The sequence below is a fragment of the Vulpes vulpes genome, chromosome 9, assembly GCF_048418805.1.
Source record: "Vulpes vulpes isolate BD-2025 chromosome 9, VulVul3, whole genome shotgun sequence".
In the NCBI taxonomy this organism is placed as follows: Eukaryota; Metazoa; Chordata; class Mammalia; order Carnivora; family Canidae; genus Vulpes; species Vulpes vulpes.
Window position 1 is genome coordinate 86,647,716 of NC_132788.1, and position 12,770 is coordinate 86,660,485.

At 42.1% G+C, this 12,770-nt stretch overlaps 1 protein-coding gene across 2 annotated transcripts in view; it reads left to right on the plus strand.

Moving 5' to 3' along the window:
• Positions 1 to 12,770, plus strand: part of ARHGEF3 (Rho guanine nucleotide exchange factor 3) — a 306,305-nt gene that overhangs the window by 218,441 nt on the left and 75,094 nt on the right. The gene's annotated exons all lie outside the window — the stretch shown is intronic.

Here is a 12,770-nt window from a genome sequence, read left to right on the forward strand (position 1 = left end):
TCAGAAGACCTGAGCTTACTCTGAAATCTTGTTTTTAGAATAAAACTACAAAAGGAACTCCTTGAGGTTATTGGTCCTTCTGGTATCTCCAGTGGGAGACTCCAACAGGTTTGACTGTCACCTTTCCTGGGGAAAAAAGACTCTGCCACTTGAATAAAATTTATATATTTATATATATCCAACTAGTTGAATTATATATATGATTTATTATATAATATGTATTTTATGTGTGTATATCTTAAATTTTTTAATTCTCTTACCTTCTTTCCTCTCTTTCTTGTTGAAGCGCTTTATCCTTTGAGCTCTAAAACCAAACTGGAAACTTATAAAACAATATTTGTCACTGCCCCGGGCAAGAAAGAGTACAAATGAAAACAAGAATTCTTTAGCTCCCAGACAGCTCACCTTTGTTCAGGTTCCAAACACGTAGGATAGAGGCAGAGGGAAGGCTTACCTGCGGTATCTCGCAGGAAGAGGTGTGCTTGTTCACATGGACAAGAATTCATCTTGAGATGGAAAATGGCCTATGATAGAGTGGGTGGCTGGGAACAACGGAAAGAAATTGTTAGCATTTTTTGACATATTCATTTGTCTGCAGCAGCTCAACCTCTACCAATTTGGTCCAAGTCTGTTTTCCTGTGAATTCAATTCTACCAGCATCTACTGAGTGCTAGATGTGTGCAACAGTGGTCATTTCAAGAGGACGGATATAGCTTCCCTCCCCATTACCTCCACCAGCCCCCACCCCAAAGCACCCTGAGTAAGTTTACAAGCTAAATATGTTCATTGTGGCTGCTACACAAACACAGTTTCAAATGAACCCCTGCCATCCCACCCCCCATGATTCCTGTAAGTCCCTCTCTTCCCCTTTCTCTTTCCTTATCACGTAACATTCAGTAGAATTTCATTATCTTCAAGATTAAAGGGAATTGAGGAGTCACTCAGTTATGGGTTTGCTAACAATGTGTTCCACTTCTTCCCCCAACCAGGAAATCAGACAGAGGACCACTCACATCTTAGCTCTTTTGTCCCTAACCTTCCACATATAAAACTGAAGTGGCTAATGTTCCACAAGTCTTGGATTGGAAAACCCCAATCTAGTACATTCAGTTTGATGGGAACAAGATCCAGGAAAATTAAATAATAGCTCTGCTGGGAGTCTGTGGGTAAATAGGGACTGAAACCCCAGGCTGCTTGAGCCCACACAAATGTGCTACCTCTAAAGCCACCCACCCATGTTGTGGACAAGAATTGCTGCTCTATGGCTTTGGGACATACCAAGGCCAATGACATTTCATCTTTGGGGAAGGGTGCAGCTGCGTGGTTAAGACCATTAGTGTCAGAGCACCTGGGTGACTCAGTTGGATAAGCATCTGCCTTCAGCTCTGGTCATGATCCCAGGGTCCTGAGAACAATCCCTGAGTTGGGCTGCCTGGTCAGAGGGGAGTCTGTTCCCTCTCCCTCTGCCCCTTGCCCTGCTCATGCTCTCTCTCAAACTCACTCTCTCTATCTCAAATAAATAAATAAAATCTTAAGAAAAAAAAAAAAGACCATTAGTGTCTTGAGCAGAATAAGCTCTGGAGGTAATATTTAGTAGTTGTGTGACCTTGAGCAAGTTACTTAGCCTTTCTGACCCTCTGTACCCCCATCATAAAACAGAGAAAGTACCCTTTTCAGCAGGTTATGAGGACTAAGTAAGATATTACATGTCACATGCTTGCTGCAGGATTGGCATAAAGCAAATTTTCTAGTGTTTCACTAACATGCAAACTCCCCAGATCACAGTGATTCCTTTTTGTTCCACCTGAAGTTAATTCACATCTATCTGTGTTATTCCATTTTTTGGAAAGAGAATCCAATAAGGAATTTTTGATCTGGGTATGTAGCAAACATGTACTCTACTTTTAGAAATTATTTAAACAACTTTGTTTTAGTGCTGTCTTTTCAATCAGTTGGTTGGTTCCTGGGCTTTAAGGAGATTCTTTTCTCCTCCAGACTTATTTCCCAGCTCTCTTGGGACCATAATAAACTTAGCTACTGTTTATAAAATTACTACTATGTGTTAGCCTCTTACCTGGCTTCTCTCTAATCTTTACCTCCACCCTTTGAAGTTGGTGCTATTATATCCTAATTGCAGATGAGAGCACTGAGGCTCTGAGAGAGTGAGTAACTTGTCTGATTGTTGAAGATTGTTAAAGACTAGAAGATGGAGGAATATACTTGTGTGACCTGCAGTTGTCTGGATGTGAGATTATGTCTGGGGTGACTCTAACACTTGAGATTTACAACTGTCAGGAACCTGAGTGGCCAACCAACCCTTTTTTGACCAGCAGGAGAGACTGGTGACCAAAGAAGTCATAGGACCTGACCGAAGTTGGTGTAGGAGTCCAGGGTTCAGATCTGAACTGTCAGGACTCTTGTTTGATGTTCTTTCAATCATATCATATAGGCTTGAATCCTTGACCCTTAGCATCATAGTCTCTGGTATCAGGACACCTGCTAAGTTACGGATGGCCTGAAAATAATTAATGTTCCATTTCATGATTGGAACTAAAGGGTCTGGAAGCAAAATACTTGCATTTGAAATACTTTTTTTTGTATCTTTGCCTTTTGTTTTTGGGTGGTTTTTTTTTTTAGATTTTTATCTATTTATTCATGAGAGAGAGAGAAAGGCAGAGACAGAGGCAGAGGGAGGTGCAGGCTTCCCATGGGGAGCTTGATGTGGAACTGGATCCCAGGACCCTGAGATTGTGACCTGAGCCAAAGGCAGACACTCAACCACAGAGCCACCCAGGTGCCCCCTAGCTCTACCATTTACCAGCTCTGTGACTTTGGGCAAGTTGAATTCCCTGTACCTCAGTTTCTCCCTTTATAGAAGGACCCACCTGATTGGATTGTTGTGAGGATCACTTGAGATACATCATGTAAAGTCAAAGCACAGTGCCTGGAAAAAAAAAAAACAACAACAACAAAGCACAGTGCCTGGCAGAGAGCAAACTCTCAGTGAGCATTAGCTAAGGTCATTATTTGTTGAGTTCCTGGAACTTACCAGGCATCTTTCAGCACTGGGGCTAGAACCCTGGACAAAAAAAGTCATGATTTTTGCCCTTATGGAGCTTACAGTCAAGTGGGAGACACAGATGTCAAAGAATAATGAAGCTCAGAATTTGTTCAGTAAATCTAGTTCCATTTATTTATAGGGCACTGTTTAGAAGCTGCAGCAGTGTATCTTTCACTTTAGTTTTGATTTTTATAAACGTGTGACATCAGTGTCAATATTTTGCATCAGAAGCTTAGCCTTGGGCACACAGAGCCCTCATCCCTGAAGCCCCTGATGCTGCTTGGCACCGTAGCAGCATTGTTCTGTGTGTTGCATCCAGAACAGAACTGGTGGCGGTCCTTCCACTCGGACATAAGCAGCCTACCCGAAGGGCAGAAAGGAAGTTATGACTGGGGAAAATCCATGAGGCAGCAAGACTTGGTCACTGAAGGAACAGACAGCTCTCCTAGTTATAACAGGCCTGTAGGAAGAGGACACAGTAGGAACCAAAAGTTGTCATACAGATAACATAGGCACCATGTGGCCCAGTACCTATTTTTAAGTAACAGTGATATATTTCAGGCCTATTTCATCCCATTTATAATGTAGCTGCATTTCCTTCTCAATGTTTTGTTTTTGTTTTTGCTTTTGCTTGTAGTTTGCCCTACCTCTGTTTAGATCTTGCTTTCTTGACCATTTGATATTAAAGGAATCTTTATCCTCATTGCATTCCCTGGCAAATGAAGACATCAAGCTGAATTTTCTGATGAGCCCTTATAAAACATTACCATACTGACTAACCCAAAATGTGGGCTGCCTACAGCAAACATGATGATTTTAGATAAGGATGCTTTCGTCAGTTGGTGATGATATCAGTTTTATTTTTTTTCCTGAAATAAACATAAAACTAAGGCAGTACTTCATGGACACTTCAGTCTTTGTTGTTTTATAGAATGACAGAAGGTAAGCATCTGTGTTTAAATCACCTTATTTTATAGTTCAAGAACTGGGCTGTAGTGAGTTTAGTTGACTTGTCCGAGGTCACACAACAGATTTAGAGGTAGCACAAGGATTGGACCCCACATTTTCCAATTTAGATCAGTTCACTTTTCCCTGTGCCACTGCTTTTATATATGCACAATGGTTAAATCGATATTTGAAATCATGGATTTAAAGAATTATTAACCCCTCTGGAAGCAATAAGGGTAGAAAAGATCCCTAAATCCCATCTTTTCCTTTTAAAAAAAAGATTTTATTTATTTATTTGAGAGAGAGCACAAGCAAGGGGATGGGTAGAGGGAGGGGGAGAAGCAAACTTCCTACTGAGCAGGGAGCCTGATGCAGGGCTCGATCCCAGGACCCTGAGACCATGACCTGAGCTGAAGGCAGATGCTCATCCGACTGAGCCACGCAGGTGCCCACCCCCCATCCTTTCTCTTCTCTCTTCTAATTCACTGAGGGAAAAAGAGAGTACAAAAGGTTAATAACAATATGGATTATGTGCTTACCTTGTGCCTAGAATGCTGACATATGTATTATCTCATCAAACTATTCATATATTTTATCTCGTTAAAGTTTTAAAATTCTCATAGCCCCATTTTACAGATGATTACACAGAGGTTTGGTATGGTTAAATAAATTGTCCAAAGTCATATAGTTAGCAAGTGGAAAACTTGGTACTTGCATCTAGGCTTCTTTTTCTAAAACTTGTATTTTCCCATGTTCTACCAGAAACTGAAGGATGAAGTGTTTAATATTCCATAAAAGTTGTACTGTAGAGCCAGGGTAGAAGGGAAATCTTGTGTTCTTCGAAAATTAACAACACAAGGTAATGCATGTGTAATTATTTTTCAGTTTACTGGAACAGTCTATAGGTATCTTTTTTTCCTTCACTTTGTAACTTTGCACCTTTCATATTAAAAGTTTCTTTGGGCGGGGGGGTGCTGGGTGGTTCAGTGGTTGAGCATCTGACTTTGGTTCAGGGCATGATCCCTTTGGATCCCTTTGGATCAGGCTCCCTGAAGGGAGCCTGCTTCCCCCTCTGCCTATGTCTCTGCCTCTCTCTCTTTCTCTCATGAATAAATAAATAAAATCTTGAAAAAAAAAGTTTCCTTAGGGAATGGAAATTAATTTGGAAGGCTCCATTACTCCTGCTTCCAGCTGGTCCAGATGCTTGGCCTCTTCTGGACAGGTAGGAGGGAGTGTGCTGGCCTCTCTCTGCTGAGTTCAGAAACTGAAGTGTCTAAATTTAGGAGTGATGCCAGGTGGGGTGGGGGCAAGGAAGGGAGGAAAGGGATGTGGTGTTTGGAGCCCATAACTCAGGAAATGTGATGGCACCTAATTTCAGAGTGGCATGAAGCAAGCGTTTCAGAAAAGAATAATGAGCTATTGTTGTGGGCTTTTTTCTTTAATGGGTGGGTTGTTTTTATAAAGTTTTATGAACAGGAAACTGAAGCAAAATGCTGATCTCTTTGGTTTTTGAACCTGGCCAAGCATCATTTTCATTTTTATTTTTGAATGTTGGTGACAGGCACTTCCTTTAACACTTCTGGGGGTAAAGTGTAACAAGACACCCCAAAACCGCATTTTAGAATAGCAGAATCTAAAAGAAGATTTGTAGTTTTCAGATCTTCTCGATAACAGCATGGGACAGAATAAGATCCCTCCCTGACCCAGAGAGAAAGATACCTCTTTCAGAAGCCAAGGTACTCTGCAGAAAGTTTTCCCTTTAAAAAATTGTAGAAAATATACCCAACATGTGGAAAATCTCTCACATGCATTGAAATGGGTCTTGCTGTGGCAAAGAAAGTACTATCAAATTCCCCTCCTTCCCTCGATCATAGCCTATCCAGTCATTGTTTCCCCTGAAATACGACCTGATCTTAAAGAATGTGGTCCTATCTGTTGTACATTTTGGATGCACTGGACCAATGTTTCAGGCACCCGGCTGCCAACTTCAGAGATGTTAAAAGCTGTTTTGTGCCTGCAGGGCGTTTATTCATTGCTTACCTTGTAAAAGTTATGTCTTATTGCATTTTCCTGGCACCAGAGTAATCCCTCTACCTACCCATTGCATTTGGTTTCTCTGAGCCTGCAGACAGTGTTGGGTTATTAAAGTTCAAGGAGGAAGCCACGTGATGTTGGCTTTACAATTTTAATTCTCTCTTACCTTCCTCCCTTCTTTCCTCCCACTTCCTGACAGATGCATTTTGTTTCCCGTGTACTGTGTCTAAACTAGAATGAGCTCTAAAAGCATCTCTTGTAAGACTCCAGGTGAGGATGCCCAGACGGAGAGAGCGACACCCCCTCTTGATGGAGCAGCCAGCAGAGAAACTTCCTTCTCCCATCAGCTTCCTTGGATTTTAAAAAGTCCATGAGTCCGTAATTTCACATCAGCCTGAGAACTTTACATTAGTCCCATGTTTAATCTTGCAGAAACACCAGGCTAAAACCTCCCCTCCCCTTAAAAGTCAGCCCCTCATGAGAGCCCAACTGAAGAGAACAAAGTTTCAATATAAATAACACTAGGTATGAGCATGGCAAGTTGAAAAGAAAAAATATATATAGGGAGTTTAAACCTAAAATCAAAAACCTAGAGAGAGGGCCACCTGGGTGACTCAGTCATTGAGCCTTTGCCTTTGGCTCAGGTCATAATCCTGGGGTCCTGGGATCAAATCTTGCATCAGGCTCCCCACAGGGCGCCTGCTTCTCCCTCTGCCTTTGTCTCTGCCTCCCTCTGTGTGTCCCTCAAGAATAAATAAATAAAATCTTAAAAAAAAAAAAAAAAACCCTAGAGAAGGAAAAGAAAGAAAGTGCCTCTGGAGTGCAAGAAAAGGATAGAAGAGATGTTACATGGCATCTCTGAAAACAGACTGTTTGATATCTTTCACCACTGGTTTCAGTGTCCCTGGCAAGCCCACCTGGTTCCAGAATTAGTGTAAATTGCCAGGTCTGTGTAAAAAGCTGGAGGGAACTGAAAGCTGTCAGTAATATCCGAGAGCACCTCATAGCCTTACACTGCAGGAACTGTCTCTCGAAGTGGTTTCGGTGCATTTTGGATTCTTCAAGAAACATGTTTACCCTCCCTACTTCTCAAAAAAATTTCTAACAGCCCACTGTAGAATTCTGCATATGATTTCTTGGTCCCATCACAGAAACTTTAAATAGGTGAGTTCCTTATTGCAAGAATTTTTTCTGAATTCACCTCTTTCATGACATGTTCTTTGATTAACCCCACTTTGATTCAGTGTTCATTTTAACAGATATTTATCCTTCTACCATGTGTCTGCATGATAGAAGGAGCTGGAGCCCCTGTGGTGAGCAAGATAAATATGGTCCCTGTACGTTTATCACTCCCTGTCAGGTGGTGGTGGCACCTGGAATCAGTCATTATAAGCTGGGTGGGTGTTGGGGAAAGAGAAGTCTTCAGTTCTGGGGGTGGTACAAAGCAAGGTTTCCCCTTGCTTGGGGATCAAGGACAGCCTTGGATGAGAGGAATTATCCAGGAAGCCATTTGGTGGTTGTTCTTGTCATGCCAAAGAACTAAACGATCACGCAGCAATAAAAGTTGGTGAACTAGAAGCCTGTCCTTTTGCTCAGCCTTCTGTTGCCAAGGCTTTTGGTTCAGTCAGAATAGTAATAAGCATGTGAGACCTGAGTTGCTGAGCTTGGTTTTGGATGCAAGATGAAAAAATTCAAACATAGCAGAACTTACTTCCCACTTAACCAAAGCACCCAGTGAACTTACACCCTCTGTCCCCTCTGTAGTATTGTCAGACACCCGCAACACAAGGAACACTTTTAGCTAATGGGCTGCTCTCTAGCACACACCAGCCTACTTCTGCTCCCACCACATGAGTGAGACACATACTTGCCAGGAGTCCCCAAGTCTGCTTCTGCTCATTGAACTCATTCTCTAATTAAGGACCTCTGCACACACCATTCCCCTCTCTTCACCCCCCAACCCCCAGCCCCAGATCCTTTTCAAATAAACATCTCAAGCCAACTGCCCTCCTCCCATTCTCTACTATTACAGCTAATTAAAAAAAAAAAAAAAAAACTTAAATGCAGTCATGTCCCTGGCTATGCAGATAAGCGTGTTTTTAATGAAACTCTGGATACCAGATTGTAAATCAAGTTCTTAGAGCCAGAACATGTCTTCTGTGGGTGGTTTAGTTGGTAGTTTACTTGGATTGTGGACTTGCACATTTTTCATTGTATCCCTGATGCACCCATATGTACAGAGCAGGCTATCAAGCATATAATAGTTCCTCAGTACTGGATAAGCAAATAAGCAGCTCTCCATGCTCACCCCGGATTTGGTGCTATAACCATTGGGCTATTTACCCCTGGGCACCTTTGGCCTGAGAATCAGTGGTTCAGAGTATTCCTATAATGGGAGAGGCAGGCAGGTTCATTTTTGGGCTGGTTGATAATTCTCACAACACCATGCTACTGAAACAAATGTTCTTTGAAGGTGTTTATCAAAAATTCAAATTCCTAGAGTCCACTGCCAAAGATTCCAATTCAGCAGACACAAAATGAGGTCCAGAGGTATGGATTTGATAAGCTTCTCAATTGATTTTATTACAGGTAGTCTCTGGACTTGTCCCTAAATTCCCAGAAATCATGTTACTATAATATGTAGGTTTTCAAATCCCAGCCAGATGATATGAATACCACTATCATTGAAACGCTCATTTCCCCCATATTTTAATTTTTCTAGAATTGGGTTGTATCTTATAATTGATCACATGCTATAATTTAACTGGCAAATTTTTTCCTTTCTTAGTAATACATAAAATAATAGCACATATTACAGTCTTTGGCATCTTAGGCTTGATGAAATATGGTACTTTGCTGAGTTAGTAGTTGATGAAAGAGAAAAGGCTTCTATCCAAAGCTAGAATTTACATATTTTAGATTTCAATCCCTCCATGCAATAGTCAGTATAGAAAATCTACGTAACAGTAACATAACATTAGCTGTAGTCTGAGGGTATTAAATATTTTTGGAGTGTAACAAACTTACTGAATTCTTCGTCAAGAGATATGAAATACTCTCAAACAAATGAAGACTATCCATAAAGTTCAAAGACCTTGTAGTAGTATATGGAAAGTGTTCTAAAGGCTGGCTTATATTCTATAAGCAAAACAAGCCTGCTGATAGTAATCAGCTCAAATTGGAGAAAGTCAGGATTCTTATTGCAAAACCTTGAGTGAAGACAGGTTTCCAAGCATACCCACTGTGTGGCCAGAAATATTATACATCAAAAAGACAGTAAATCGAATCCTCTGGGGTTTTTATTTCATCACTGAGTTTGAATTTCTGCCCTCCAACCCCCAAACAATTAACTCTGTTGATAAAGGTATTCCTGGGAAAGCCAAGCATTGAGGCATTTCTTCCTCCTTCCCAATTTCTTCTTAAAGTATTATTACCTTTCATTGAAACTTTCATTTTCACTGGTCTTTTGAAGTGCATTTTCATATCTGAAGAGTTTAAGTTTCCTGTCCCCCACCCTTTATTCCTGTACTTTTTGTTCTCTTGTCCTTTTGTGTTTTGTGAAATCTATTACTCTGTTAAGGATCAGGTTTGGGCAACAGGGAAAGATTCTAGGCATGTCAATAATTCTGAGGCTACTTGGCACTGAAGCATTTTTTTCTTTGCCCCATTATGCCCAAACTGACATTTGACATCAATCAATGGTCAAGGTCTGAAGCAAGAATATCCTTGAGGTCAAAACCAAGAAATTATCCTGACTCTGATGCTATATTTCAGTTCTACTCTATTTAATGTAGGGTTTCTCAACAGCAGCGTTATTGGCATTTTGAACCTGTTAATTCTTTGTGTGTGTGGGGGGGGGCTGTCCTGGGCCTCTATCCACTAGTTGCCACTAGGATCCTCCCCCAGCAACAATCAAAAATGTATCCAGAAATTCCCAAATGTCACAGGGGGAGGGGGGTCTGGGGGGGACAAAATTGCCCCCAGTTGAGAATCACTGCTGTAATGAACTAGAGACTAGGGAATATACCTGTCTGTGGTACATCAGGGCAAAACAAATATTCATTTTTTTAAACATAAAGTCTTGATTATTTTTGCATTATAGCTAGTAATCCACAAGATTAGCTCAATCCTGGGAGAAAAAAGATTCTCTCACTTAACTGGTTTTTCAAACTTGTTTCAAAAAGTGAGATCTTTAAGTGAATGCAAGAATGAAGTTTTCCAGCTTTAGAATATCCAGGGATACATTTTCATAAATCTAGCCTGGAGCCAGTGGACATAACCCCAGGCAAGGGGAGAGTAATAATGCTGGTATGATTTTAGATATTATCAGTGTTTCATTTGTGCCATTTTACCCGTCTGGCAGGAAACCACAGTCCGGATCTCTCAGAATTCACTGCCAGAACTTTTTCAGGTTTTTGACTCCCCTCTCCTATCAAGACTGAAGTGACAGAGAGGAGAGGGAGCTCAGTCATTAACTGGGAATTTTGCCCAAATGGAAGGGGAGGGGAGAGGTGTTGGTACACATGTGTGTCCAACATGTACCTACACGACTGTGTGAGATTAGCAGGTAGAAGGATAGCTCCAGATGCCAAGAGAGCAGATGGGGGTGCACATGTGTTTCGAAGGCTGGGCTTCAGGGGATTGGCTATTGTCCCTGAGCTCCTTCTGCAAATGCACACCTCACTGCCGAGGTTACAGGTGAAAGCTCGTTTTAAAGTCAACCATATTCCTTGAGCAGATGTGTATTACACACCTTCCCAGCATAGAGGTTCAGGAATAGGTAGAGAGGAAAGGGGAGAAATGTAGCTAATTGAGCACCTCTCTGTAATAAACACTTCCATATCGGATGGATGGATAGATGAACAAATGAATGAGCCTTTAAGAAAAAAAAAGACACTAACTCTGATGTTAAGTATAATGGTAATAGAACAAGGCATCATCCTGTTGGCTGAGAAGATGGCCACAACTACTTTAACTTCGGAAGTTTTAGCCTCATGCTGGGCCTGTTCTACTCACTGCCATAGCAGTGGGATTTGAGGAGTTGATTGATGGTCTCCCAGCCAAGTCTGGCTGTCTGCTCTCCTGAAAGGAGCTTATAACCAGTGGTGGGCTTATGTGTGGAGGCCCACTACTCTACCAGCAGCACAAATGAGCCCTGCTCCGCCCAGGCGAGAATGCAGGCCCTGCTCTTGGCACCATTCCTGGAAATGCAGAACAGGCTTCTTTATTCCAGTCTCCAGGCTTCTGGCTAGCAAGGAACACTGCCCGGCTATGAAGCGTTTTATGGGATTATAACGGGTTGTGCTGAAGGCAAATTCTGAAAGGCACTTTGTGCCATTGCTTTGAGTGAAACTGACTGTTAGGGCAGTGTTGTTCCTAAGCTCATAAACACACACACAGGCAGGATGAAATGCCGGGCTCCTGGGACCTACTCAGCTGGGCAGCATTGCAGAGTTGGACTGGCTTCCCGCAATTGTGACACCAGCCTCAGGAGTGGACTTGGGAACCCTCCTGTAGAGCAGCCTGCTTCCTGACCAATCCTTTGGTCGCAGACATCTCTGGTTGGAATCCAGACAGAACACCCAAACCCTGAGTCTGCTAATGTTGGAGCAGCACATCACGCAGAGCGGAGGTTCTGGAGGGAGTCAGGGCACAAGGTGGACATTGCATGGGGGGTTAAAATACTCTTAAAATCCTTTAAATGTCTCAAGGACCACATACATGGCATGTGTATACCCCAAATTGCCAGCTTCAGTTTACAGGCCTTATTGTACCAAAAGTATATGTCTTTAAACACCGGAACCCTATTTATAGTGGTGAGACATTCATACTATGAGAAGCTTTAGAAGCATCAGAGTACCCAAGGGAATTCCAGATTCTCATCTTTTCTTTCACACTCATCTTGGGGCTTAGGCTTTTTTTTTTTTTTAAAGCGCTGTTTAAATGTTTTTTTTTTTTTTAAGCACTGTTTAAAAAAGCACGTCACTAACAATCTCTCTCTGTCTTGTCTCTGCCTAGCATGTAGAGCACAAAACACAGAAGTTTGCTGCAATGTTAAATGGCCATGAATAATGAAAATAAAAATAATGATTTTTATTGTTCCAAGTCTTTTGAGGAGGGGCAAAAAAAAATGTTATGAGAGAAAGTAGGTATAGCAGCTTTCTCGTCAACCAATGTGACTATTCTTTGCTCTACAGTAGTTGTACCTAAATGTGAGGTTAAAGTCCTCCTTTCCAAAGGGTTTATTTATTACCACACCGGGCTTATGATATGTCAGACTTTCTGCCTGGCCCTGAGGATCCCACAGTGAGAAGACCAGTCATAGTTTGCTAGAATCACTCTTCTTCACCCAGTGCTGGAAGTACACTTCCCAACGGAAGGATAAGGCCCAGTGAACCAGGGATCGAAGCCTGTCCCCAAAGGGGCTGCTGCTAGCCAGTCATCTAGTTGAGACGGTGGGCTCATGGGGGCCAGAAGAGCAGGAGAAATGGAATAAGGAGCAGCTCTAGGTGCTTCAGCTCATATCCTCAGCAGCCAGGGGAACCCTGAGTGAGGTGTGTCAGTGCCTCTCCTGGTCCTCCCATGGCTGCAGAATTAATCAGGGGCTGCTTTAGTTGGGTGCCCTTGGAGATAAGGTTCCCTTCACATCCCCACCAAGCTTGGTCAAGCTTACAGGAGCATCTGTGTAAGCTCCCATTCAGCACAGCTTGGGTTAAAAAGATGAAAC